This window comes from Telopea speciosissima, unplaced genomic scaffold (assembly GCF_018873765.1).
Source record: "Telopea speciosissima isolate NSW1024214 ecotype Mountain lineage unplaced genomic scaffold, Tspe_v1 Tspe_v1.0104, whole genome shotgun sequence".
NCBI lineage: Eukaryota > Viridiplantae > Streptophyta > Magnoliopsida > Proteales > Proteaceae > Telopea > Telopea speciosissima.
This window is the reverse complement of record NW_025317440.1, coordinates 26,434-54,250: the sequence shown is the minus strand read 5'-3', so window position 1 is coordinate 54,250 and position 27,817 is coordinate 26,434. Positions and strand designations below refer to the sequence as shown.

The 27,817-nt window shown below is 45.5% G+C and overlaps 1 protein-coding gene across 1 annotated transcript in view; it reads left to right on the top strand.

Annotated features, from left to right (window-relative positions):
• Positions 1–27,817, top strand: part of LOC122647644 (protein FAR1-RELATED SEQUENCE 7-like) — a gene marked incomplete at its 3' end in the record, with an annotated part of 81,066 nt that overhangs the window by 26,825 nt on the left and 26,424 nt on the right. The window lies entirely within an intron of this gene.

Sequence of the window (27,817 nt, the reverse complement as noted above, 5' to 3'; positions counted from 1 at the left end):
ACAGGTTGAAGGAGGGTCTTGTAGAAGCTTAAATCTTCCAGGGGCAAGGAGAACAGAGGCTTTTATGCAGGGAGGAGCTCTCTCTACTCGTAATGACAGCTGGGGGTTTCAAGCAAGCAGAGCTTGGACAGACAGGAGTTAATGGAAGGGCTTCGCAACGCCCAAAATCTGATTGACTTAAGAATCAGGAGGCGGTTTGGTGGGCCATTGAAAGATCTGGATATCTTGAATGATGAGCTGGCATGTTTTCAGAGACTGGTTCGGTAGGGGAGGACCCCACACTTCGTGAGATGCAGGAAGAAATTTCGCAGCGACGACGTGAGAAAAGATCTTCGGGATCCGTGAACTCTCTCCCCTTGGTTTCCTTATGAATTGCTTATTCTGGAATATAAGGGGGGGTGGGAAATAAGCCTTCCATAAGGCGTTTGAAAGCTACTATTGCCTTTTCCAAGCTTACTATGGTGGCACTTGTAGAACCAAAATTACCTTTCTCGAGTTCTTCTCGACTCATGCATAAATTGGGTATGGAGGCTGTTTGTTCTAATGGCTCGGAGTTTGGGGACAGAATCTGGATCTTCTGGAAGGGTGACATGCAGGTTACGATTTTAAAAAACCACAGGCAATATGTGACATTGGATTTTGAATTCCTCAAAGCTTTTAATAACTTTTGTTCATGCACTGTACACGTCAGGGGAACGTCGTCTGCTTTGGTCAAGCTTAGTTGAAGATGCGGAAAACATTTTTGTCCCCTGGGCGATTGGAGGGGACTTATATACTATTGTTAACCCCTTAGAAAAACTAGGGGGTAGGCCTGCCTGCTTGTTATCTATGGATGATTTTGGTAAATTCCTTAGGATGCTACTCTAATTGATGAGGGATATGAGGGGAGCATGTTTACTTGGTGCAATAATCAAAAGGGAAGGAGTAGAATTCTTGCTCGCCTGGACAGATTCCTGTTTAATGATCGTTTGGCGATTTTTTTTGCAATAAGTAGGGTTATCCACCATAACAGAACTTGCTCTGACCACTCGCCTATTCAGCTTGATTGCTCACTGCAACGGGCTGCTCGTTTCTCAACTTTTAAATTTCAGCAGGTATGGATCTCTCACCCGGATTTTTTGAGTTGTGTGGCCAGTTCGTGGGCGGCGCCGGTGGTGGGCTCCCCCCTCTATATTCTTTTTGCCAAATTGAAGGTGCTCCGTTCGCACCTTCGTTCTTGGAATAAATACACTTTTGGTAACATTCACCAAAATGTTCGTGATGCGGAGGATAGAGTTTGTCGTATGGAAATGGAGTGGGATAAAAATCCAAGTGATTCTGCTAGGGTGGAGTTGGCTGCTGCAAAGAAATGTCTTCATGAAGTTTTGTTGCAGGAAGAGATTTTTTGGAGGCAAAAGTCTAGGGTGAGGTGGTTGAAAGAGGGGGACAGAAATACCAAAATTTTCCACACACTGGTCAATGTCCGCAGGCAACAGAAGGGAGTTAAAATTAAAAATAGTAGCGGAGTTTGGGTGACGGGGGAAGATAGAGTGGAAGAGGAAGCAGTCAATTTTTTTGTAGCAGCTTTTACTTCCCAAGATGCCCATAGGGATGATGATCATCTTCTGCAGTATATCCCCCATCTTATTTCTGAGAATGATAATGCGGGTCTCCTAGCTACCCCTTTGTTCGAGGAAGTGAAGAAGGCGGTCTTGATCTGCCGGCGGACAGCGCCCGGAGTCTGGACGATTTTATGGGTTACTTTTTTACTGCTTGCTGGGAGCATGGTACTAAATCTCGTTTCGTTTCGGTGTTTCGGTCTGACCGAAATTTCCGAGATACCGAAATTTCGTCGAAATCTCGGTCGAAATATGGTATTTTTCTGTGGGTGTAAAATGCCAAAAATGTTCGAGATTTCCGAAATTTCCGAAACGAGATGACCGAAATTTCTGAAATTTCGTGGAAATTTCATCGAAATTTCCGAAATATTCGAAATATTGCATTTTTTTCATTTCGAACTTGCATTTCGTTTCGGACAGGTCAAGATACTTGAAATATTCGATATCTCGACCGAAATTTCGCGAGTTTTAGTACTATGGCTGGGAGATCGTAGGCAATGATGTATGGGAGGCGGTCAAGGACTTCTTTGCCGGCGGTTTCGTCCCCAGGAGTTTTACATCGGCTCACCTGGTGCTTATCCCCAAGAAAGAAGACCCTGAGGTAATTTCTGACTTTCGCCCTTGTAGCCTTTGTAATTTTGCTTACAAAATTATTGCGAAGGTCATTGCATCCAGATTAGCTCCAATTCTTCCCTCTATTATTTCGGAGGAGCAAGGGGGATTTGTGAAAGGCCGATGTATCCATGATAACATTGCATTGGTTCGGGAGGTTGTGAATGATATAGATAGAAGGGCCCATGAGGGAAATGTTGTTCTCAAATTAGACATGGCCAAGGGTTACGATCGGCTTGAGTGGGACTTCCTATACAAGGTTTTAGAGAAATTTGGGTTTGCTACCACTTGGATTAATCTGATCAGAAAAACTGTGGAAAATTGTTGGTTTTCTTTAGTTATGAGCAGAGGCCCTACGGGGTTTTTTAAATCTACGAGGGGGGTGAGACAAGGTGACCCACTGTCCCCTTCTCTCTTCATTCTAGCGGAGGAGGTTTTAAGCAGGGGCTTTAGATCGTTGTTCTTGGAAGGGAGGGCGAGGTACTTTCACCTTCCCAGGGGCTGCCTAGGAATTTCCCCCAGCCTCTTTGTTGATGACACAATCATCTTTGTCAGAGGACTAAAAAATTCACTGAAACAAATCATGGGGTTCATCACCAGGTATGAGGTCTCTTCAGGGCAGCTAGTTAATAAGCAAAAAAGTTGCTTCATTGTTGGGAAAAGAATAGAGGAAGGTAGGTGTCGTCTCATTGAGAGGATCACAAGGTTTGGCAGAAAAAGACTTCCCATAATCTACCTTGGGGCTCCTCTGTACTCCAGGCGACTTCGAGTTGCTTTTTTTGATGACTTTTTGGCAAAGATGGGCATGAGAGTGGCAGGATGGAAAGGAAAACTATTATCTTCGGGAGGGAGGCTTATCCTTTTGAAGCATGTTTTGAACTCTATGCCAATCCACATTGTTTCCACTCTGAATCCGCCAAAGGCTGTTATGAGGAAATTTAATAGTATCTGTGTTGATTTTTTATGGGGTCACTCAGAGTGGGAACAGCGCCATAACTGGGTGGGGTGGCATAAGATCACCCAACCTTTGGATAAAGGGGGCCTAGGCATATGCAAATTAAATGACATCAGCTTAGCTTTGAGGTTAAAGGGTTTATGGCGAATTATGTCAGAAAATTCTCTTTGGTGCTCTTTCTTTAAAGCAAAATTTCTTCAGAACCAACATATTGCTTCGGCTGGATTAAGGAAGGTAGGAACAGTTTCTTGGAGAAATGCTCTAAATCACAAGGAACTGTTAATTGCTAATTCCAGATGGCTCATTGGCAAGGGTGACATTAACTTCTGGCTTGATAACTGGTCAGGGTGGGGTCCTCTTATGGACTATGTTGACGAAGCAATCAATCTTGATTTAGAGACTCAAGTTAGGGAAGTGATATAGGCTGATGGTAGTTGGAAAGATAGCATTCTGATGCAAATAGATTCCCATGAAGTCATAGACAGTATTTTGGGTGGCAACTTTTCACTGTCACACAAGGAAGACAAATTAATTTGGTCATTCACTAGTGATGGTATCTTTTCGACAAAGTCAGCTTGGAATCAAATTAGAGTCCCTTCCGCTTGCAAACCATTTGCAAAATGGTTCTGGAACCGATCCCTCCCCCCTAAAATCAGTTTCTTTTCCTGGCAAATCATGTGTGGGAACATCCCAACACATGAGTCATTGAAAAGCTTGGGTGTTCCTTTGGTTTCCAAATGCCTTTATTGTGCTTCATCAACTTCTGAATCGACCTCCCATTGCTTGGTGGAGGGTGTGATGGCGTCCAAGGTTTGGAAATACTTCGCCTTAATCTTTGATGTAGTAGTTCACACGTCACAGGATGCTAGGGGTCGTATGTTATTTTGGCATGAGCAAGCCAAAGGGAGAGGTGATAGGGGAAAAATCATGGGCTTGGTGGCTTCCCTCATCATTTGGGAGTTGTGGAAAGAAAGAAACAATAGAAGACAAGGCGGGAGACCAAGACCTGCTAGTGTCATCATAAAGGTGGTAAAGAGTTGGGTGAAAGAAGCTTTCTTCGTTGATTTCCCTACAAGACCTCCCTCTTTTAGAGAAAACCTCGTCTTTTAAATTTTTAATATTACACCAACCCCCCCTCGGTTAAAGCCGCCTCTTGCTGTTTATTGGTGCCCCCCCCCCTTCTTTGCAGGAAAGCTTAATGTGGATGGAGCTTGCAGGGGAAACCCCGGTGTGGGTGGAGGAGGATGAATTATTAGAGATGGAGAAGGAAAAGTCCTGGCTGCCTTCGCTAACTATTATGGAGCATGCACCAACTCAATTGCAGAATTCAGGGCCTTAAGGGATGGTCTGAAGCTCTGTGTGGAGATGCAACATTTGGAAGGGGTGGTATTGGTTCCATGAGATCCTGACTTTGACTCAAGCTTTTCAGCCCATGGTTACTTTCACCTTTAGAGAAGGAAACAGAGCAGCTGATTGGTTAGCCACTATGCTTGTGATTCGGCGTCCAACACTACTCTCAATGCTTGGGCGGATATTCCGCCAGAGCCAAGGAAAATTACTTGGGAGGATGCCACGGGTTTATCTGTAATTCGTACATAGTATTCTTTTGTGGGTACAAGGTTTTTAGTGCGCAGATTCTTTATTTGATGAGAGAGTGAGATTCTTTTGTATCCTTGGGTTGGGGTATGGTGGGTTATGTCCCCCCCGTGTAATTCTTGATCATTTAATTTTGGATTATTAATAAATTGCCAGAGGCCAGCCCGGGTCCCAGATAATAAAAAAAAAAAATGGGGCTAATTGGGAGACCATGCAGCTAACAGAAAATGTATGTAGAGGTTTCTGGAAGTGTTGATAGAAGATGTAGATGATTAGATTACTGATTTTGTAAGACACATGTAATCTTATTGCAATGTGAAAATTAGATTTGAATACAGTGAAATGCTCTGGTCTTCATCATAGTGAATAGTTAAAGGTGCTTCCTACGGGAAGGACATCTTATTGCTGTCAGACTTGTGTGTGTAGTTGACACAGGGCTGGTGCATATGCTGCCAGGTAATAATCTGATGTGCTACCAATTAGCATTGCAATAGAACCTACACAACTTCTACTAGTTAAAGAGGCTGCAATGCAGCTCCAGTACTAACGAGAATGCATAGTGCTCATCATAGTTGTCAAGGCGCGCTTAGGGATCATTTAGGTGCCGCTTAGGCATCCAGGCTTTTTCTTGGGTCAAAGGTGACAGCACGCCTTGTTAACGCTTCACGAATTTACGTTGATCTATGTTTATTGCTTTGTTTTTTGATGAATATGCTTATATTACATCTTATAATTTGCTTATTATATGTCGGTCTTCTCATATTAAGATATTGCTATAAGTCTATAATAATATCATATTGCATTGTTATGGCTTCCATGTTGCATATAAAAATAGTTATATAAATTATCATTGTTATATTACATATCATCATTAATGCATGCCTAGGGTGCCTAGGCAATGGCTAGGCTGGCGCCTTGTCGCCTAAGCGCTCCTCAGCTCCTTGGGCGCCTAGTCGACTTAACAACTATGGTGTTCATTCCTGTGGGGTCAAACTTGAGCTGAAAATCTCTCCCCACCCTCCCCCCCACAAAAAAAAAAAATCTGAATCAGCTAAAGCTTTGAAGCAAGATACTTTTTTCATAAATGAAATCAACAAAGGAGTTTAATCAAAATCTGCAAACCATTGGTAATCTATCCAGAAAAAAGAAAAATGGAAACCATTGGTCATCCAAATCATGAGCTGAAATCAACAAAGAAATTTGATCAAATCTGCAAACCATTGGTAATTTATCCAGAAAAAAGAAAAATGGAAACCATTGGTCATCCAAATCGTGAGCTGACCAGGTTGTTCAATCAAGTCAGTTCACTTAAAACCAGAAGAAATGACAAGGATAGAAACCCTAGTAAATCTCCAATCAAGTTGATTCTATTAGGTTTAAGAGGCCACTTATATTGGTGATATACCGCAAAATACCAGTTCAAAGCAGTAGCGGTAGCTTTTGTTTTTATGGTTCGTGACCAGACTGAATTTTCTGGTCCAAATGATATTTTTTACGTTGCCACCTTCACAAATGCAATTTAAGAAGATTTTTAACTATTCACTCTGAGGGCAGGCCTTGATGCAACGGTAAAGGTTGCTTCATTGTGACCAAGTGGTCACGGGTTCAAGTCTGGAAACAGCCTCTCTGCGAAAGCAATGGTAAGGCTGCGTACATTATGACCCTCCCCAAACCTTACAGTGGTGGGAACCTGGCACTGGGTATGCCCTTTTAACTATTCACTCCATCACACAATTGTCGTCTATGGAAAATCCCAGATTTTATGGAGGCTTAGTTAACGAATAGAAGATCCACTTCTTTTCCAATATTTCCTCATGAGAGATCTACTACCTTTGCCACTTTGTTATAAATTTTGAAAATATGGTAATAAATGACTGAGTAATGTAGCTTATCACAAGAAAAAAAAAAGGACAAATATAATGAATTTATTAAGTCCCATAACTTGATCTGTAAGGTGCATATACATTTTTCGTATAGCTAAAAGAGATATTTGATAGTCACTATGGGACAAAACCATAGAGGATTATGAAGTGCCCATAGTCATTGTTGGCTTTTGTTATCTATGTGAAGAGTCAGATCTATCCGATTACTTGAGTTGTAAGATGTTGATGTCCACAACTATGATCATCCAACCAGGAATGGATACACAGACACTTTGTATATAGCAGTTGTATTCAATTAAAAGTAAGCAAGTTATATACTAGATGCATTCAGTTTCTCCATCCCAAAATGGAAAGATTTAACAACACAAGTATGCAGTTATGTGCTTGCAACATGACATTAGGGACTACAAATATAATAGTTCTGTAAAATCTAATATTCATGGTTAAAAATGATTAGGGACTGTTATGAATACAAGTTAACAGTTGTTGTGTAGCTGTACAAGTAATTGCTACACTGTCAAAAAAAAGTAAAGAAATAAAAAAAAAGGTATAGATTTGGTGGTTCTGTCATATATCCCACAACATTCCCAATTCTAGTTATGTGAAGGTCCAGGTATTGCAGTGAAAAAAAAAAAGAATTGCTGCGGTTATGGTATTAATATGATAGGGGTTCCATAACGGCAGTCAGTTGGCTGTGGAAAGAAATCCTTGCTGCAGTGAGGAACCACTTCTTATTTTTAACAACAACAACAACAACCATAACCTTATCCCAACTAAATGGGGTCGGCTACATGGATCCAGTAAATAACAGAGAAATAGGAGAAGGGAAAGAAAGAAAGAAAGAAAAGAGAAGAGAAGAGGAGAGGAAAATGGGAAAGTTGGACTCTCAATAATGTGAGAGAGGCCAGTATTATCATTAATATATAGAGACCTTTATAGGGGTAAAACAGGAATCAAAAAGAGAGGAGACAAGCCCAGCGCCATATGGCTGACGCTGTTCTCAAGAATGGGACATACCCATTTTACCCTCCACAAGATACTTCTAGCACTCCCCCTCAAGCTGGAGCATATATATCAACCATGCCCAGCTTGTTACAAATATAGCTAACCCTCTCACTTTTAGAGACTTAGTAAGCATATCAGCAAGTTGTTCTCTAATCTTGACATACTTTATAGAGATTACACCCTGTTGAAGTTTGTCTCTTACAAAGTGACAATCCACCTCAATATGTTTAGTTCTCTCATGGAATATGAGGTTTGAGGCAATATGTATTGCTGCCTGGTTGTCACACCACAATTGCATTGGTGTAGAGCTCTCAAACCCAAGCTCAGTCAACAACATCTTCAACCAAACCAGCTCACAAGTAGCATGGGCCACAATTGCATTGATCTAACCACTACACTCTGTTTCTTAATCTTCCATGAAACAAGGTTCCCTCGAACAAGTATACAATAGCCTGTAGTTTACCTCAGATCCATTGGTGATCTAGCCCAATTTGCATCAGAAAATCCCTCAATTTGTGTATGACCATGATCAGTGTATACTAATCCTCGTCTAGGAGCCTTCTTGAGATACCTCAAAATCCAAATGACAGCATCCCAATGAGGCATCTTAGGAGTTGACATGAATTGACTTACAATACTCTTCAGAAATGAAATATCAGGTCGAGTGAATGTCAAGTAATTCAGCTTTCCAATCAATCTTCTGTATTTTTCTGGATCATCAAGGGCATCTCCCTCATCTGCAACAAGGTTGATATTGGGATCCATTGGGCTATCAAGAGGTTTGCACCCTAGCATCCCAGTGTCCATAAGTAAGTCAAGAGTATATTTTCGTTGTGAGAGAGATATGCCCTTCTTGGATTGAGAGCCACTTCAACCCCTAAGAAATGATTCAACTTTCCTAAATCTTTAGTTTGAAATCTCTGTTGAAGATGAGTTTTCAAACTATTGATTCCTGTAGAGTCATCACCAGTAATCATAATGTCATCAATATATACAATGTCGAGTGTTGGAGTGTGTTGCGTCAAGAAATCGTCGAGTGGTCCTGCGAGTGCCGTCACCTGCAAGTGGACCAAGGGGTCAACAGAGAGAACCGGTGTGGTTCCGGCCTGGGGCTTTCCGATGCCAAAGTTAGATCTCCTGAGCAAACAGATGAATAATGATTATTCAATATGAGTTTTGATCTCCCGCAATGGGGTTGTGTACCTTACCTTTTATAGTAGTGTATGGCGGTGTGGAGAGTCCCAGTTTGATGGCGAGTGTGCCGTTGAGTGGATAGAGGCCCTGGGTAACGGGGCTCTATCCTGATTGGCCATCTCCCCGCGGGAGGGAGTGTCTTGGTGGTATCAAGATCCTTGGCGGATAGATACCCGCGTGTGGTGATAATGTCATTGGTGCTTGAATCCGTCTGGGTGACGTGACTTCTAAGCGGTGGCCTAGAGTCCTGGTGGTGACGTGAATCTGTAGTGATACGATTGGGTCATAGACGAATGGCCCCGATGTCCGTGTACATCACGTTTGCGTCCACGATGCCGCTCCTGGGTGCAGGCCGCGCCTGGGTGCAGGCCGCGCCTGAGTGAGAGGCCACGCCTGGGTGAGTGGCCGCGCCTGGGTGTGGCCACGCCTAGGTGAGGCCACACCCGAGTGCAGGCCACGCCTGGGTGCTGGCCGAGCCCGGGTGGGACCCCCAGTTGGTTCTCCTTGGTTCTGGAGCGGGTCGCTCGGTGACACGTGGCAGCCGCTGATTGGTCCAGTGAATCTTGGATGTATCATTTGCCCCCCACTCTCTTGCCCCCCACTCTCTTGAGATAGGATGTCCAAGAGAGTAGATGCCTTTATATAGTGAGGGGTCCGCTGCGAATAAACTTTCTTTACGGGGCTTGCCTGTAAATCTATTAGTGAGGTAGGAGAGGTTGGGGGTTCAAACCTTTCCTCTTACACTTTTTCTTCTTTTGTTTTTTGTAGATATATGTTCCTCTTCTTCACTTTCTCTTTTTTCACTTCTCATTTCTCTTTCTTACTTTTTGTCTCCCCTTTTGCTCTTCTTGAATTTCTCCTTTGCATTACACTTTTGGCTTGTGTCCTCTTTTTGGTGCTCACCATGTGCTTGTCTTTGGGTCACCAAGACTAGTATCCATTTTGCTTGATTTTGGGTCCTTGTGTTTGCTTTGTGCTCACTTGGTGCCTTGTTTACTTGGAGGGCTTGAGTGGTGCTTGGCTTGGGTGGCTTGCCTCTGGTGGTCTCTGTCACTTGATCGTGCCAGTGGTGTGGCCGCGTCGTCGTGTGCCTGCCTCCCCGTGCGATCGGTTTTCCCCTTAGGTAAGTTCGATCCCTTCTCTTTCTTTTTCTCTTTTTTTTTTTATTCTTTTATGAAGGGCAGCGCCTAGGTGAGGCCGTGCCTACGGGTGTGGCCACGCTTAGGGTGGCCGTGCTTGTGGGGCGTGAGGCGCGCCTGGGTCGCCGCGCCTGTGAGGCGTGTAGCCGCCGTCGGCAGGTGTGAAGCCGTGCCTATGGTGGCCGTGGCGTGGGTGTGATGGACCCTCATGCTTCTCCACTTTTCTTCTTCTTGTCTGTGATGGATCTGCTGTTTATACTTTGCAGGTGGCCTTCATTTCATTTTTCTTGCTAGCTTCTTATCTTGGAGATCGCTTTCTCAAGTAAGTAGTCCATTCCTCTCTTGTCGTTTATGTCGTTTCCGGGTGACCTTGGCCCCGCTTCAGTCGGGGTTGGATCTTCAGAGGAGCGTTCCCCAGGATCGCCTTCTTCGGTGGGTACTCCATCCTCTATACCCTCCCCCGGTGCTGTTGATGGGGGTGTGAGACCTTCTAGTGTCTCTGGTCCCAGTAGGGATCGTAGGCCCTCTGGGGCGGCGTCCTCAGTCGCCAGTCCTGCTGATAGGTTGGGTCATGTTGCTAGCATCTTGTCCCATTCTGACTTGGTCTCCCTCCGTGAGGAGTTCCATATTCCCGCTGAGGTCGTGTTACGCACTCCTGAACCTGACGAGTATGCCTTCTCTCACCGTGCGGATGAGATCTGTCTCTACCGTTCCTTTTTTCTCCAGGGCCTTCGCCTTCCTATCCCTCGCTTTGTCCAATTGGTGTTAGAGCATTGGCACTTCACCCCTGGGCAGGTGTTGCCCAATTCTTGGAGGGTGATCTTGGGTTTCTATGTCTTTTTCGCCCGCCTGGGGCGTGCCGCCACTGTTCCCCTGTTCTCCCACTTTTATTTGTTGAAGAAAAGGAATTATGGATGTTATCACTTTGCTCGCCGCGTGCTCAAGGGGCCCTATGCCTCTTTGGAGCTTCTCACGGGGATTACTAGCAACGTGAAGTATTGGAGGGATCGCTTCTTTTTTGCCATGGTCCCTCGATGCCCACTACGGACTGTTAGGGAAGTCATTGACCTCAAGAGGGTCAACCGGGGGCTTGAGCTGAGTGATTTTGAGGGTGACTCCCTCAAGCTGTGCCTGGGTCGCGATCCATTCCACGTCCAGGAGTTGGACTCGGAGGCCTTCCTGTCCCTCTGGAAGCTGAGTCCTGGTAAGAGCACTGTCTTTTGTACTTGATTGGCATGTTTATATTTGAATATATATGTCATCTGACTGGTTGGGCGGTCTATGCAGTGGATATGCGTCCGGACTTCAGTTTGCTCCGTGGCAATCTACGGAGGAAGGCCGCTTCTCAGGGTGGTCCATCTGCTGGAGTGACAGATGTTGGTGGTCCTGTGCCTGTGGCTGTTGGAGCGAAGCGGAAGGGTGGTCCAGGACATGCCCATGTGACGAGCTCTGGTGTACGTGTCCTTCCCCGTACTTCTCCTGATGATGATGGTGTTTCGGGCTCTGTGCCTCTGCCTCCATCTGTCGCCCCTTCCGGGTCTTCTGCATTGCCCCTCTCCAAGGGGAAAGGGGTGAGTTCCTCTGGTGGTACTGCCACTGATCTTCCCGCGATGGATGAGTCCCTGGTGATCACCTTGGGTGTGCTGGAGGGCTCGACCTTGGCTGGAGCCGGCGTGTCACGGGAGTGGGTGGACAGGGGTAGGCTCCCTACCGCGAGGGTGGCCTTGCAGAGGCTTAGCGATGCGTGTTTGGCCCAGACTCTCTACCATGATATGGCTTCGGTGAGTTATCCCTTTTTTGTCTCGTCATGTTCGCTGCTCCACTTATACTAAGAGTGTTTTATCGCTTGCCATGTTGATTGTAGGTCCATCACCGTGTTGCTGAGGCGGTGCTTCGATTGGAGAGTCACGCTTCTCGCGAGGTACAGATACAGCGCACCCTGCATGATGTGGAGAGGGAGCTCCAGGGACAGATCGATGCCCGTGAGAGGGCCGAGGCCGACGCGCAGAGGGCGTCGGAGGAGCTCGCGGTGGCGTCCGGGAAGCTCCTGGAGGTGTCTGAGGAGCTTCGTGTGACCTCTGCTGGTGCGGCCGAGAGTTCGGCCAGGGTTCTTGCCTTGGAGGAGGAGCTTCATTCGTTGAGGGGGAGTCATGAAGCGGAGCTGGCATCTGCAGGCGAGCGAGCTGTGGCTGAGTTCCAAGCGTCCTCGGCGTTCTCGGTGCTGTATCAGGCGCAGCTTCAGCCGGCCTATGAGGGAGGGGTCCGAGACTTAGCCGCTTATGTCCTGGAGGTGACCCCCGATTATGACTTCTCTGTCTTGGGGTTCTCTGAGTTTGCTGTGGCGCTTCCTGGTGTAGCGGTGGTGGAGAGCGTTCCAGTGTCAGAGGTGGAGGCTGCCCTGCCTGAGGGGGGTGCTGCTGCGCGCCTTCTCGAGGTGGACATGATGTCTCTTGCTGGGTCAGAGGTGACCTACCCCTCTGTGGTCCCTTGACCCTATGGCCGTACCGATCTTGTAGACATCTTGAACTTTTTCCTTTTTGAACTTGAGTTGTAACTATTATGACTTCTCTATGTGATCGCTGTTGCTTTTCTTTGATTGTATTGTCTCTTGGTGGTTGATTGCACATTGGTGCCCTATGACCCTTGATAGTCGTGGGATTTTGGTAGTGGCGTTGTGCCTTGGTGGTCATCGGACCTTGGTGGCCTTGTGCCTGGGCGGTCATCGGACCTTGGTGGCATGACGCCTTAGGCGTAGAGCCTCAGTGGTGGCATGACGCCTTAGGCATAAAGCCTCGTTGGTGGCATGACGCCTTAGGCATAAAGCCTCGGTGGTGGCATGACGCCTTAGGCATAAAGCCTCGATGGTGGCATAACGCCTTAGACACGAAGCCTTAGTGGTGGCATGACGCCTTAGGCATGAAGCCTCAGTGGTGGCATGACGCCTTAGGCATAAAGCCTCGATGGTAGCATGACGCCTTAGGCTTTAGGCATAAAGCCTCGATGGTGGCATGACGCCTTAGGCATAAAACCTCGATGGTGGCATGACGCCTTAGGCATGAAGCCTCAGTGGTGGCATGACGCCTTAGGCATGAAGGCTCAGTGGTGGCATGACGCCTTAGGCATGAAGCCTCAGTGGTGGCATGTTGCCTTAGGCATAAAGCCTCCGTGGTGGCGTAAAGCCTTGGTGTAGTGGCAGTGATTCAATTGAGTGGTAGAAGAAGACAAGTATTCCTGAAACACCTCTTTATTTTGAATGAAAATTTTCAAATTGCCCTTGAAACAGTGATGTCGTCTACTGCTACTATTGCTGCTACTACTGCTGTTACCACTACCACTACTGCTACTACTTGATTGCTACTATTGATGGAGCTGTTTGCTTTTACTGGTAATACTTTTTCAGGTGTTCTGAGTTCTAGGTACAGTCTACCTTCTTGCCCCCCGGAGTCTTCAAGCGGTAGGTCCCTGGACGTATCTGCTTGGAGACTATGTAGGGTCCTTCCCAGTTGGCTGACAGCTTCCCTGCCTTTTGTGGCTGTGATGCACTTGCCCTCCGTAGGACTAGATCTCCCTGATGGAATAGCCTTTCCTTGACCTTGGCATTATAGTACCTGGCAGTATGTTGTTGGTAGGCGACGTTCCTTAGTAGTGCTCTCTCACGGACCTCATCTATAAAGTCTAGGTTCGCCCGTAGTCCGTCGATATAGGTACGTTCGTTGAAGTGCAGAACCCTATGGGACATGGCGCAGACCTCTACTGGCGCCAATGCTTCAGTGCCATATGCTAGGCGGAATGGGCTCTCTCCTGTGGGTGTCCGTACTGTAGTTTGGTACGCCCACAGGACGCTTGGTAGCTCTTCGACCCATTTTCCTTTGGCTCCCTCTAGCCTTTTCTTGACTCCTTCCAGTAGTGTTCTGTTGGTGACCTCCACCTGACCATTGGCCTGTGGGTATGCTACCGATACAGGCCGATAGTCGATGTTGTAGCTGTGACAGAATGCTTGGAATTTGGGGTTGTTTGCCATTGTCTGAGACGAGGATCTGTGGTACCCCAAACCTGTAGATGACGTCGTCGCGGACGAACTTCTCCATCTTTGTCTCTGTTATCTTGGCCAAGGGTTTAGCTTCGACCCACTTGGTGAAGTAGTTAATCGCAACGACTAGGTACTTTCTGTTTCCCGGTGCTGCGGTGAAGTTGCCTAAGATGTCAAGTCCCCACATGGCAAAAGGTATGGGGTTGAGGATTGATGTCAGCTTGGTGGTGGGTAGATGGGGTACTGGGGCGAACAACTGACATTGCTCGCACTTCTTGGCATATTGGATGGCCTCCTCCTGCACTCGTGGCCAGTATAGTCCCTGGCGGAGGATTTTGTAGGCTAGGGCTCATCCCCCCATATGGCTTCCACATATCCCCTCATGGACTTCTGCTAGGACGTACTCTGCCCCCTTGGGTCCTAGGCACCAGAGTAGTGGTGTTGTTGCCCCCTGCTTGTACAGTACCCCATCTAGGACGGTGTACTTTGCAGCTCTCATCCTGATCTTCCTTGCCTCGGCCTTGTCTCCTGGTAAGACGTCGTTCTGGAGGTAGTTGAGTAGAGGGTCCATCCAGCTAGGTCCCTCCTCGATTTCGTTAACCTGCTTTTCCTTATACGTTGGCTCATGCAGGATCTCAACATAGACTGCACTAGCCTGGATAGGGCATCGGCTGCGGCATTCTCGTCCCTGGGAACTCGAACCATCTCGAACTTCACGAAACCCTCAATCAATGCTTGAGCACGTGCTAGATATGATGCCATCCTATCATCTTTCGCCTCGTACTCTCCATTCACCTGATTCACCACAAGCTGGGAGTCGCTCCAGGTGGATAGGTGTGTGACTTGGATGGCTTTGGCCACCCGGAGTCCAGCTAGTAGTGCTTCGTATTCTGCTTTATTATTGGATGCTTGAAAGGTGAATCGGAGAGCATATTGGATACGGAATCCTTCGGGGCTGATTAATATGAGGCCAGCGCCGCTTCCCGCCGCGTTACTCGACCCGTCCACGAACATGTCCCACAATCCGTGATCCTTCTCCTTGGGCTCCCCTATCTCTGGTTCGATCTCAGACAGGGTACACTCTGCAATAAAATCTGCAAGTGCCTGGCCTTTGATGGCTGTCCTTGGTTGGAACCTGATGTCATGCTTACTTAACTCCACTGCCCATGCTATTAATCGTCCGGAGACGTCTGGCTTGTGGAGTATCTTCTTCAGAGGTAGGTCTGTAAGGACCGTGATGGTATGGGCTTGGAAGTATGGTCGTAGCTTCCTAGCTGGGATTACCAATGCATAGGCTACCTTCTCGATCCTAGTGTACCTGGTCTCTGCATCGATCAGAACATGGCTGACGTAGTAGATAGGCCTCTGGACTTTGTCTTCTTCCTTCAGCAGTACTGTACTAACCGCGACAGGGGTGGCGGCCAGGTAGAGCTGCAACTGTTCGTTAGGTTCTGGTCGCCCAAGCAGTGGTGGGCTCTCTAGGTACTCCTTCAATTCTTCGAACGCCTTCTGGCATTCTTCTGTCCATGTGAAATCTTTGGGGCTTCGGAGGTTCTTCAATGTTTTGAAGAATGGTAAGCACTTATCACCTGATCGTGACACAAACCTGGAAAGGGCGGCGACCCTTCCATTCAACCTCTGCACTTCCCTGACCGTCCGAGGAGGTGCCATCTCTTGGATGGCCTTGATCTTGGATGGGTTGACTTCTATTCCACGTACTGAGACCATGAACCCCAGGAATTTTCCTGACGTTACACCGAAGGCGCACTTTGTAGGGTTTAGCTTCATCTGGTTCCTCCTCAGTACTATGAATGCTTCCTCTAGGTCGGTCAGGTGTTGGTTGGCGTGGATGCTTTTCACGAGCATGTCATCCACATATATCTCCATGTTGCGCCCGATCTGCTCCTCGAACATCTTGTTGACCATCCTCTGATAGGTGGCCCCTACATTCTTCAACCCGAACGGCATGACGTTGTAGCAGTAGTTCTCTTTGTCCGTCCGGAATGGGGTGTAGGACTCATCACCCTCATGCATGAGGATCTGGTTGTACCCGGAGTAGGCATCCATGAAACTCAGCATCTCATGGCCGGCGGTGGCGTCGATCAGTAGGTTGATCTTGGGCAGTGGGTACTCATCTTTTGGGTATGCCTTGTTCAGGTCGGTGTAGTTGACACACATCCTCCACTTCCCACTTGGCTTTGGTACCATGACCACGTTTGCGAGCCAGGTTGGGAACTTCTCCTTTCTGATGAACCCTGACTGGCTTAACTTCTCGACCTCTTCCTTGATTGCTGCTTGTCGGTCGAGGGCGAAGTTACGCCGCTTCTGTTGAATGGGCTTCCTGGTTGGGTCGACATGTAGTCGGTGCTCTGCTATGGAACGTGGTATTCCCGGCATGTCGAAGGTCGACCATGCAAAGACATCCATATTCACTTGGAGGAGGTGTCCAAACCCTTCTTTCTGTTCCTTGCTTAGTAGCAAGCCAACTTGTACGACCTTGGAGGGGTCGTCCCGGCTGAGGGGCCATGGGATGAGGTCTTCTACTGCTCTTCCCCTTCTCTCTGTCAGTTCATCTCTCTGGTCACTGACTATGTTCTCTAGGCAGAGTGCCATTCCACGGGTGTTACCATTGTTCTTTTTCATGAAGGTGGCGTAGCACTCCCTTGCTTTCTTCTGATCTCCTCGGACTTCGCCTACCCCATTCTCGGTGGAGAACTTCATCTTCAGGTGAAGTGGCGATATGACTCCTCTAAGGGCTGTCAGAGATGGTCGCCCTAAGAGGCCGTTGAAGGACACCATGGACTTGACTACCATGAAATTCACCATGATAGTCACTTGTCGAGGGTGTACCCCGAAGGTGACGGGTAGTTCTATGGTATCTCTGATGGAGGCGGTGGCACCTGAGAATCCATGGAGGTAAGTGGGCTCTGGTTTGAGCTGATCGTCCCTGAACCCGAACTATCGATAGGCGTCCAAGGAGAGTACGTCAACAGACGCCCCTGTGTCTATCAGTACCCTGTGTACAAGTCGGTTGGCTACCTCCACCTGTACTACTAGGGCATCCTCATGTGGGAAGTTTAGTCCTTCTAGGTCTTCATCCGAGAAGGCGATCACCGCCTCAGTCTTGGCTATCTTGCTTGGCTTCTCTGCCACTCCTATGAACCTGGCATGGGCTTTAGCTTTTCTGGTGGACTCTTACCCCGGTCCTCCAAGTATGGTGAGGATAAGAGGTCCCTTGGTGCCACTAGGTTCTGTTGCGTCTCTCCGCTCCTCTGGGCGGTCTCTCTCTCGATCTGTTCTTCTTTCTTCTCGTCTCGGTTCCACTCTGTCTCCGTCGCGACCTCTATCTCCTTGGCTTGAGCGGTTGTCACGTCTCCCCTTCACATACTTGTTCAAACTTCCTGCTCTTACAAGTTGTTCTATCTCTCTCTTCAATTGATAGCACTCCTCTGTGTCGTGCCCATTCTCTTTGTGGAAGAGACAATACTTGTTAGGGTTTCGCTTCTCTGGTCCTGCTAGCATGGGTCGTGGCCAATGGAGTAGGTCACGGTCTTGGATCTGCATGAGTATCTGGGACCTGGTGGTGTTTAGTGGTGTGAACTCAGGGGTGCTTGCCCTCTCACTTCTCTCTGGGCGACGGTCTGTCCTCCCAGATGGGCGGTCGCCCTTCTCTTGTCGACGCTCTATCCAAGGATTTAAGTCTCGGTGCGTATCGTATCGTCTCGGCCGATACGTCTCGGTATCGGTCGTGGTCGATACGATACAGGCCGAGACGTATCTTTTTTTTTTTTAAAAATAAATGTCTCAACTGTGTCGAGACGTATCGACCGAGACGTACCGATACGATACGATACGATCGATATGTATCGATACAGCCGAGAGTTTTTAAAAAAAAGTATTTTATTATATTTAAAAAACGATATGTATCGAGACGTATCGATACGTCTCGATATGTATCGATATGTATCGACCGATACATATCGATACATATCGAGACGACTCGATACGTCTCGGTATGTATCGTTAACTTAAAAAACACATGGCCATTTCATCATTTTCACCCAAAACTCGATTTCTAGCAGTCCAGGCGGAAAAAAGGTCTTCCCAGCTTTGAGAAACCCTTCCAAAAACACATTTAAACTTGCTTTTTGGGTAAGATTTCTTGAGGGCTTTCAATTCTTTGCCAAAAACGAACTTAGAGGAGCTGAAATCACATCATTTGGTGGATCTAACAGCCTACATTCGAATTCAAAAGCTGTTCTTGAAGGGTTAGGTAAGTTTTTTGAAAAAAACTTGAATCTTTTGCTTTAATCTTTGATTATTAGTATGTTTTTTGGTATGAATCAAAGAGAATATGTTAAACAAACATAGAAATTGCATTCTTTGTATGCATTTACAAAGATTTGGTTTCAAATCCATGTTTCTTTGATCATTTTTACCCAAAATCGAAAATTCCTTCTTTAAAATGAAAATTTTTTTTTTTTTCTTCTTAACTTTTAAACAAATGGTAATGTTTATAAGATATGGAGTACATTATGTATAGATGTATGACATCCCAAGAAGATTATACATTAACCTAAAATCTGTATTTTTTTTTTTTTTGTGGGTATTTTCTGAATTTATAAAATACTGAAAAAAATGTAAAAAATCAGATTTTTCCATCTATACTCTTTCATTATAGTTTGATAAAATGTATAATTGGCTGAAATAGAATCAAAGACTTAGATTCATATATGTAGTACATTATGTTATTTTTTTTAATTATTTAAAAAATTAAATAATGTGTAACTAGTTGTAGAAAATATAAAAATGTTTAAATATTGTTTATGGCAACTTTGCTAGGTAGTAAATAAAAGAAGATGATGCAATGCATGACATGCATCATAATGTGTGTCTATACTTGTATAGTTGTATAAATAATAAATTATTGATGTGTGGATTTGAATATTGTTTAATATATATCTTATATAGTTATCTACTTTTGTTTGGTATTTAGGACGATGCCACGACAACAAGACATTGGGTGGTCTTATTGTACCAAAATAAACAATAATAGATGGCATACACAGTGCAACTTCTGTAACACCCAACATCTTGGAGGTGGGGTAACTCGGCAAAAAGAGCACATGGCAGCCTGGCAGGAGGATATGGAAATGTTTCCAAGTGTACACAGTGCCCTGTAGAGTTAAGCAGGGCAATGCAAAAACACCTTAGAGATTCCAAAAAAAAATCCAAGCAAGCACATGATGATGTTGATGCATTGGTGAAAAATTTGATGGAAGATTTTGAAGATTATGAAGGATCGGATATGGAAGCAGAGGAGGACCCAGAGTTGGCATTGGCGATGAAACAATCAAGACATGAAGCAAAAGAGCAACAATGGAGAGCTGAGCAATTGATTAGAAGTCAATCAACTCGACCCAGCCAGGGCCCTGTAGATATTGGTGTTGGCTCCTCTTGTCGTCCATCTCTAAGTAAGGGTAAGCAGCCTGTTGGCCTTAGTAGAGCAACCTGTGTGAAGGGGATGTTTGACCGGTTTACAAAGAGTGGTAAGGGTAAGAGAAAGAAGAGCCCAGATATCAGAGACATGGATCCTAATGTCTATAGAGCAAGGGATGCTAGCCAACAGAGGATTGAAGAAAGCTTTCAACCCAAAACACTTAGTAAAAGGATAGGCAGAGCAATCTCCAGATGGTTCCACAGTTCTATGATTCCACCACATAAGGCCAAAGATCCCCACTTCAAGGCCATAATAAAGGAGATTCAGCGGTGTGGAAAAAATGTTAAGCCACCCACACCTCATGAGATTGCTGGGCCTTACTTGGATGATATTGTCCAAGAGGTGCATGAGTATGTAGAGAGGTTCAAGGAGAAGTGGCCACTATATGGAGTGACCATCATGTGTGATGGATGGAGTGGACCAACAAGATTATCCATCATCAATTTTCTTATCTACTATGATGGAAGGACGATCTTCCACAAGTCGGTCAATGCATCTAGTGAAATCAAAGATGCCAACTACTTGTCCAAGTTAATGGATGAAGTTGTGGAGGACATAGGAGAAGAAAATGTTGTCCAAGTAGTAACTGACAATGCAGCAAATTTCAAGAAAGCTGGTCAGTTGCTTATGTTAAAGAGGCAACATTTATTTTGGACACCATGTGCAGCTCATTGCATAGATTTGATGTTTAAGGACATAGGAGAATTGCCCAAGGTCCAAAAGTTGGTTGGTAATGCAAGGAAAATCACCAACTTTATTTACAACCATAGTTGGGTTTTGGCATTGATGAGGAGTTATACACAAGGGGATTTAGTGAGGCCTGCAACAACTAGATTTGCAATAAATTACATTGCAATTGATAGCCTCATTTCCCGAAAGCATGGGCTGCTACAGATGTTCACCTCTACTGAGTGGTTGACTAGCAATTATGCAAGGTCTGAAATTGGGAGATTTGTTCAAGATCTTGTTACCTCCTCAAATTTTTGGGCTGCAATGGGCCGACTGTATAATGTTATGATGCCACTCTTTTGTCTGCTTCGAGAGGTTGATGGGGATAAAGAGCAGACCACGGGTAAGATGGTAGATGCCATGGGATGTGTGAAGAGAAAAATACATGAGAATAATCCAACATCAAACAAGAAGTATTTGAAGATTATATCCGATCGATGGGAAAATATGTTGGTTCAAGATGTTCATTGGGCAGGTAATCTTATAAGTATATGACTTTGGTTTCATTTTAAACACTTAGTAGTTAGTAAGTTACTATTTATTTATTTATTATTAGAATTTCTAGGTTTCTAACCATCCATTACAAACCATGTGCAGCATATTATTTGAATCCGGATATCCAATACTCCAATGATATAGGGTGTAGACCGGATCTATTGCGTGCCCTAAGGAATGTTGTGAACAGAATGGAGCCAGATGTAGCAAAGGCCACACTTGCCATGGATGAGGTTAGAACTAAATTAGTTGTATAAATGATTGAAACCAAGAATAGAGTGATTGGTGGAAGTGGAACTAATATATATATTTTTTTAATACCTCTCTAGGCTAAGTATTTTCGGGAGGCCACTCGTGGTTTTGCTGATAGAATGGCTATCCATGCTAGGAGCACACAACGCCCAGGTAAGTTAGGTTTACCTAATTTATTATATCATTTAAAATTTGTTTTAAGGTTTTGTCTTTTAATATTTCATTTATTATTGTGCAGCTGATTGGTGGCTCAATTATGGGGGTATTAGTGCTCCACACTTAACCCGAATTGCAATTCAAGTATTATCCCTGACGGCATCCTCTAGTGGCTGCGAACGTAGCTGGAGTACATTCGGGTTGATACACACCAAACCCCGGAATCGTCTCAGTTATTCAAAGTTGGAGAAGCTAGTGTATGTCCATTACAACATGAAGCTGAAGCTTAAATATTTAGAGCTGGAAAGAGAAGGAGATGATGTAGATGTCAACCCAATCGACATCAACCACCTACTTGACGATGAAGATCCAGTTAGAGCATGGATAGAAGATACCGATAAGGTATTGGTGATGGATCAATTAAGTGAGGATCGCCAGACAACCAAACCTGATCCAGTGATAGAGAGCATCATTCAACAGATGGATGAGGATGCAACACAGCCACCATCACAAGATCCTTGTCCTAATGTTGAAGAAAATGAAAGTAGCTCTGAAGAAGGTTTAGTCAGGAGGACGAGGTCAGGTCATCCGTATGGAGGAACTCAACAACATGTTGATGATGAGGATGAAGACGACGATGGTGATGGTGATGGTGATGGTGGTGGTGGTTCTGTTGTTGCTGCTGCTGCTGATGATGATGATGATGATAATGATGACGATGATGATGATGGTAGTGGTGGTGGCCATGGTGCTGGAGGTAGTGGTGGTGCTGGAGGTAGTGGTGGTGGCCATGAGGCTTCACAACATTGTGCTGGGGTTTAGTTCACATGTGAGGCAGAATACACACATACTACCCAAGATATGGATCATGGTGCTGAGCCTGCTGGCCATAAAACTTACTCGCGGAAGCCGCATAAGGGCAAGTCTGCCAAGTGCTCCCACAATCCATATGATAGTGATGTGCTTATGAGTGGCATGGAATCACTTAGCATTAGTTCTGATTATGCTGGTGCTTCATCAGGCCATGGGCATTATGCATCAGGTTCTTCTTCAGGCTATGGACATGGGGCTTTTGTAGGGTATGGAAGTTATGGATACGGAGAGAATCAAGCACAAGCACAACCTAGTGCTGTCGTGACATTAGCCACTCCAGAGCAGTACACACGATTCTACTATGAGTGGGAGAGTCACTACCATCAGTATTTTGACTGGGCTCGATTGTGCTTATGTTCGGACAGTACACAACATCATCCTAGTCGCTCCTATTGTTAAAGACCCTTACAGACATGACTTTGATCCACCCCGACATTCTTCATGGCAATAGAGTGACTCTATATGTAAAGAATTTCATCATTTAATCTTTTATAACAATTTCAAAGTGCTGCACTTGTCTGGTTATTGATTATTCACAATTCTTAGTATATATGCATAATATATGACACAAATTGCTTGTTTATATTGTTTTTTGTGTCCAAAAGTGTATTTTCATGTGTATTTTGATCATTTTCATACGTTTCTGCACCGATCGATACGTATCTCCGATACGATACGTCTCTTAAAATCGCCTGACCGATACGATACCCGATACCGAGACTTAAATCCTTGGCTCTATCCTCGACCTCTTACCTTTTTACGGTCATCAGGTGCTGACCTCTTGTTGTCCTGCTGCTTGGCCTCGATTATTTTCATTCTAGCTTGTAGTACCTCGGCCATATTTGCAAACTCGTTGCACCGCTCCAGGAGCTCTTTCATAGTCCTGGTCTCATGACGTGCTAGGTCCTTGATCAGGTCCAGGTCCCTGATGCCTCCTGCTAGGGCTGCATGTTGTGTCTGGTCGTCCAAGTCTCGAACCTCCAGGGACTCTTTGGTGAATCTGCTAACGTACTCCCTGAGAGATTCCCCTGGGTTCTGTACCACGTTCAGTAGATTGACGGTGGTCTTCTTCTGCTTGACACTGCTTTGGAAGCGGGTGACGAACTGTTCGCATAGCTCTGCGAACGAGCATATAGATCTCGGTCGTAGCCTGGAGAACCATGATGTGGCTGCTCCCTTGAGGGATGCAGGGAATGCCCGACGGGAGACCACGTCCGACCCACCATACAGCGTCATCATGCCATTAAAGTAGTTGATGTGGTCATTAGGGTCAGTGGTACCACTGTAAAGTTTAAAGGTGGGTAGTCGGAACCTGGAAGGTAGCGTGGCTGACATGATCTTTGTCAAGAATGGGTGTTGTCCAGGTACGGAATGTGTCTCGCCTTTGGTCTGCTTCTTCAGCCCTTCCAGCTTCTCATCCAGGTCGCTGAGTCTTCGATCGAGCTCCTCGTCCCGTGTCTGTCCCTCACGCCTGGCCGGACGTTCGCTGCGACCCCGTTCACGCTCTCTCCTGGATGTCCCCTCCCGCCTTGAGTGTTGGCGGGATGGTGAATGGTCACGTCGTGATGAACCCTGTCGTGAAGGTGACGGGCTTTCCTCCCTGTAGGTCCGGCTTCGTCGTGGTATGTGACCTTCTTCAAGTCGTCCGTCAAACACAGACCTCCGGACCGATCTCTGCGGCTAGGCACCCTCGCCCTGGGTGTTGGTGTCCTCCCACGTTCTGACCGTGGCGAGAGGTCTCTTGTTCTCCTGGGACGCTGGGAAGGCTCCCCCCGCTGCGGAGTGGGGGTTGCCCGTTGCGCAAGTCTCTCTGATCCCACGCCCCTGGGAGATGATCTCCTAGGGTTCGGCTCTTGTCGAGGTACGGACTTCACCCTTGCTGATGGCGACGTCCTTCGGCGGTGAGACATCGCACGCTGTGTCAAGTATTCTCGAAAGAGTCGTTGTTCATCGAGGATCTGTTGTTGCAGGTCGTTGATCTGACCCACAGTGGCTGGAGCATTGGGGTCAGGTATCACCTCCACCACCACATCGTCTGCCTCGTCATTGTTGGGCTCGTCGACCGCAAACTGGTCATTAAGGGGGATCTCTTCCTCCAGAGGGACATGGTCCTGGTCATTGGCTCTGCGGCGAGAGCATCCGTTGTTGGTGGTGGTAGTCTTCCTTCGTGCCATTGAATGTATATGGAAGCGAGCTAGTAGCTGTAATGGCTAGCGTCGTTCCCACAGATGGCGCCAATCTGTTGTGTCAAGAAGTCGTCGAGCGGTCCTGCGAGTGCCGTCACCTGCAAGTGGACCAAGGGGTCAACAGAGAGAACCGGTGTGGTTCCGGCCTGGGGCTCTCCGATGCCAAAGTTAGATCTCCTGAGCAAACAGATGAATAGTGATTATTCAATATGAGTTTTGATCTCCCGCAATGGGGTTGTGTACCTTGCCTTTTATAGTAGTGTATGGCGGTGTGGAGAGTCCCAGTTTGATGGCAAGTGTGCCGTTGAGTGGATAGAGGCCCTGGGTAATGGGGCTCTATCCTGATTGGCCATCTCCCCGCGGGAGGGAGTGTCCTGGTGGTATCAAGATCCTTGGCGGATAGATACCCGCGTGTGGTGATAACGTCATTGGTGCTTGAATTCGTCTGGGTGACGTGGCTTCTAAGCGGTGGCCTAGAGTCCTGGTGGTGACGTGAATCTGTAGTGACACGATTGGGTCATAGACGAATGGCCCCGATGTCCGTGTACATCACGTCTGCGTCTACGATGCCGCGCCTGGGTGAGAGGCTGCGCCTGAGTGAGAGGCCGCGCCTGGGTGCAGGCCGCGCCTGGGTGAGAGGCCGTGCCTGGGTGTGGCCACGCCTAGGTGAGGCCACGCCCGAGTGCAGGCCGCGCCTGGGTGAGGCCGCGCTTGGGTGTGGCCCGCCTGGGTGAGGCCGCGCCTGGGTGCAGGCCGCGCCCGGGTGGGACCCCCGGTTGGTTCTCCTTGGTTCTGGAGCGGGTCGCTCGGTGACACGTGGCAGCCGCTGATTGGTCCGGTGAATCTTGGATGTATCAGAGTGTATGGGCCAAAATACCGTGGGGGGTATTCTAGACTTTTTACTATTTCTATCTTATGTACAGCCATCTCGGCTATGTTAGGAACAATTCTGTCCATGAAATTTTGACTCTTTATTATAAATACAGAGCTTGGGGTCTGTCTTTGATCATTCAAGCATTATTCTCCAAACCAGTTTTGTTAACAACCTTTAATATTGTGCAAATTCAAAAGGCATTAGAAATTTGGGTGGTAGAGTCTTCCACTATGTGTTAGTTCTGTAACATTTGTTGATTTTCCTGTTCGTGAAGATTCCTCATCCCTTTTGTAAATAATAGTTGAGGTAGGAAGTTTTTTTGGTTCGCTGTCAACTTCAGGTTGCAGTGGTTCTGGGATAGGGTAGTTGTGTTACAATCATGTGTTATCTCAGTTCTGAAGGCTGAGGAGTTGTGTTCCTTTGGTGTCATTCAACAATATGATTTCTAGAAATGGGGAAAAGAAAACACAAGAAGAAGAAGAAGTAAAGATTTAGAAGTGAAGTATTTGATATGGTATCTATATACTGTTCAGGATTTTAGACAGGAGAAAAGACTTTGAAAGATTATTAGGAGAATATTTGATGGGAACCTCAAAGAATGTAAGAGGATACATCATCAGAACCTTAATTCCAAGATATATTCTTATTTGGCATCACCACCCACCAAGATGTTGGGTTCCTCACATGGGAATTTGGCTGGCAGTTGTTAATCCTACACGTGATTGTGAAATCAAGTTGTCACACCCGACTCCTTATAAGACCAGAGATGTGACTAGGATACCTACCAATATCCTACTAGACCTGCCAGGATCTCAGATGCGGTATCTTACACTCACAATCCACAGTCGAGAATCATAATAAATCAGAGGCAGCGAAAGAATAATGATATTATATAAACTATTGATTCTCGTATCAGGTTATCTGCAACTGATATATATTTACATAACAAGATTATGTTTGTTTTTCACTTTACACTGACGTAACTTGTATTTACAATAAAAAACTATTTACATCAAAAGTTTAATTACAACAAAATAAATATCTCAAAATATGGTAGTGAGCAACGCCACGCCTCATAAAAAAAATATGATTGAAATCAAATGGACAGATCTGGAGTTATGGACTAATTCTACTTGGGATAGGATTCTAGAAACAGATGTCCAGAACAGTAACTGGTAACAGCATATAACGGGATGAAATCAGCCAACGAAAGAAGATCAAAACCACAATAGATTCCAGAAATAGATACTAATCTGAAACAGAAAATAAAATCTGATCTTTTAAATAAGATAAAATTGAGAATCCAACCTGTTGATGTATACATTGATGCTGCCCTTCCCTAACAGTTCAAGCTTTTAGGTGAAACGGTAAGGAACACAACCTGAAGTAGGATTCCAAGAAAACAGAAACATAATTGAATTTTGAAACCATAGATCAGTAAAGCATGAAGGGGCAGTTACTGGATATATGATCAGATCTGAACTCTATGGTTTATTAATGGAGAAAACTCAGATTCAATCAAGTATGGTATACATATAACCTGAGAAAGAATTTGTTTAATAACTTGATTTTCTTGATCGATAATGAAGAAGAAGAATGGAAAAAGGATAGAAGGATATGGACCAGGCATCTCACTTGGAACTAGACGGAAATCCCATCAGCCACTATTGGCTTCCGATCCTCACAACAGATCTGAATCTCACAGAATAAAGAAAAGGTTCAAGCCAAAATCTCATTAATCAAATTCGTGTACAAGGCTGGACCCCTTTACAATCTTATATAGAAGACTCGAAATACTAAAAAATAAATAACCTAACCCAATCCTTAACTAATAAGGTAACATAAACTGATTGGGAAACTAAAATAATGAAGGAAATTGACTCAAACGCTTACTTAACTAATCCCGTATGTCTAGCCTCTACCCATATTATAGGCCCATTAAAGTGGTCCATTTACAAACAAAACCCATTGGATTAAAGGCCCATCACATACATAACATAACCCAAAGCCGTTCCAATAAAATAAATCCATTTAGGTGATATAACTGCATCAATGAGTCCTTATGTTAGTATTAAATCATCTCTTTCTCTTATGACACTTAGTCACCTTAAAACTTCACCCACATATTTCTTTTCACATCATTAATTCTGAGTTTTGCTTAACACTAGCTTTAGTACCTTACATCAGTATTATTCTCTCTGCATGATTCATCTCTCAAGAGAATGAAGAGCTAATGGTGCTATGCCATCTCCATCATTTTGTTGTGAAATCTATTAAGTTCTAGCTGTTTTGACTTTTGAGCATGTATAATTGTTGAATTAGTTATAATATCATGAGATATAGGTTTTTTGGAACATGAACAAGGAAATGTCCTTCTGCCCTGGGAGCAAGGTGTTAAGGGAAACTTTTCTCCAGAATTGTGTTATTAAACATTTCATGCAGGCTGAATAAGGAGGACAAAAATGGATGAAGAGTTGGGTGTCAACAGTTGGGAAATTATAATACGTGCCTTTCCATCTGAATGTCATGCCTTCAAGTTTTAATAAGCTAGAGAACTTCAACAGTTTGGAACATTGAATGGTTGTTTGGTTTGTGTCATATCTGTAAAAACGGTCCTTCTGGGTTAAACCTCTGGTCTGATGCAGAGAAGAACATCCTTGCACCCATTTCAACAGATCCAGTCAGGTGTTCGTCCCTTTTAAACCTGGGGGGCCCATAGGTCATTTTTTTTGGGTGGGTT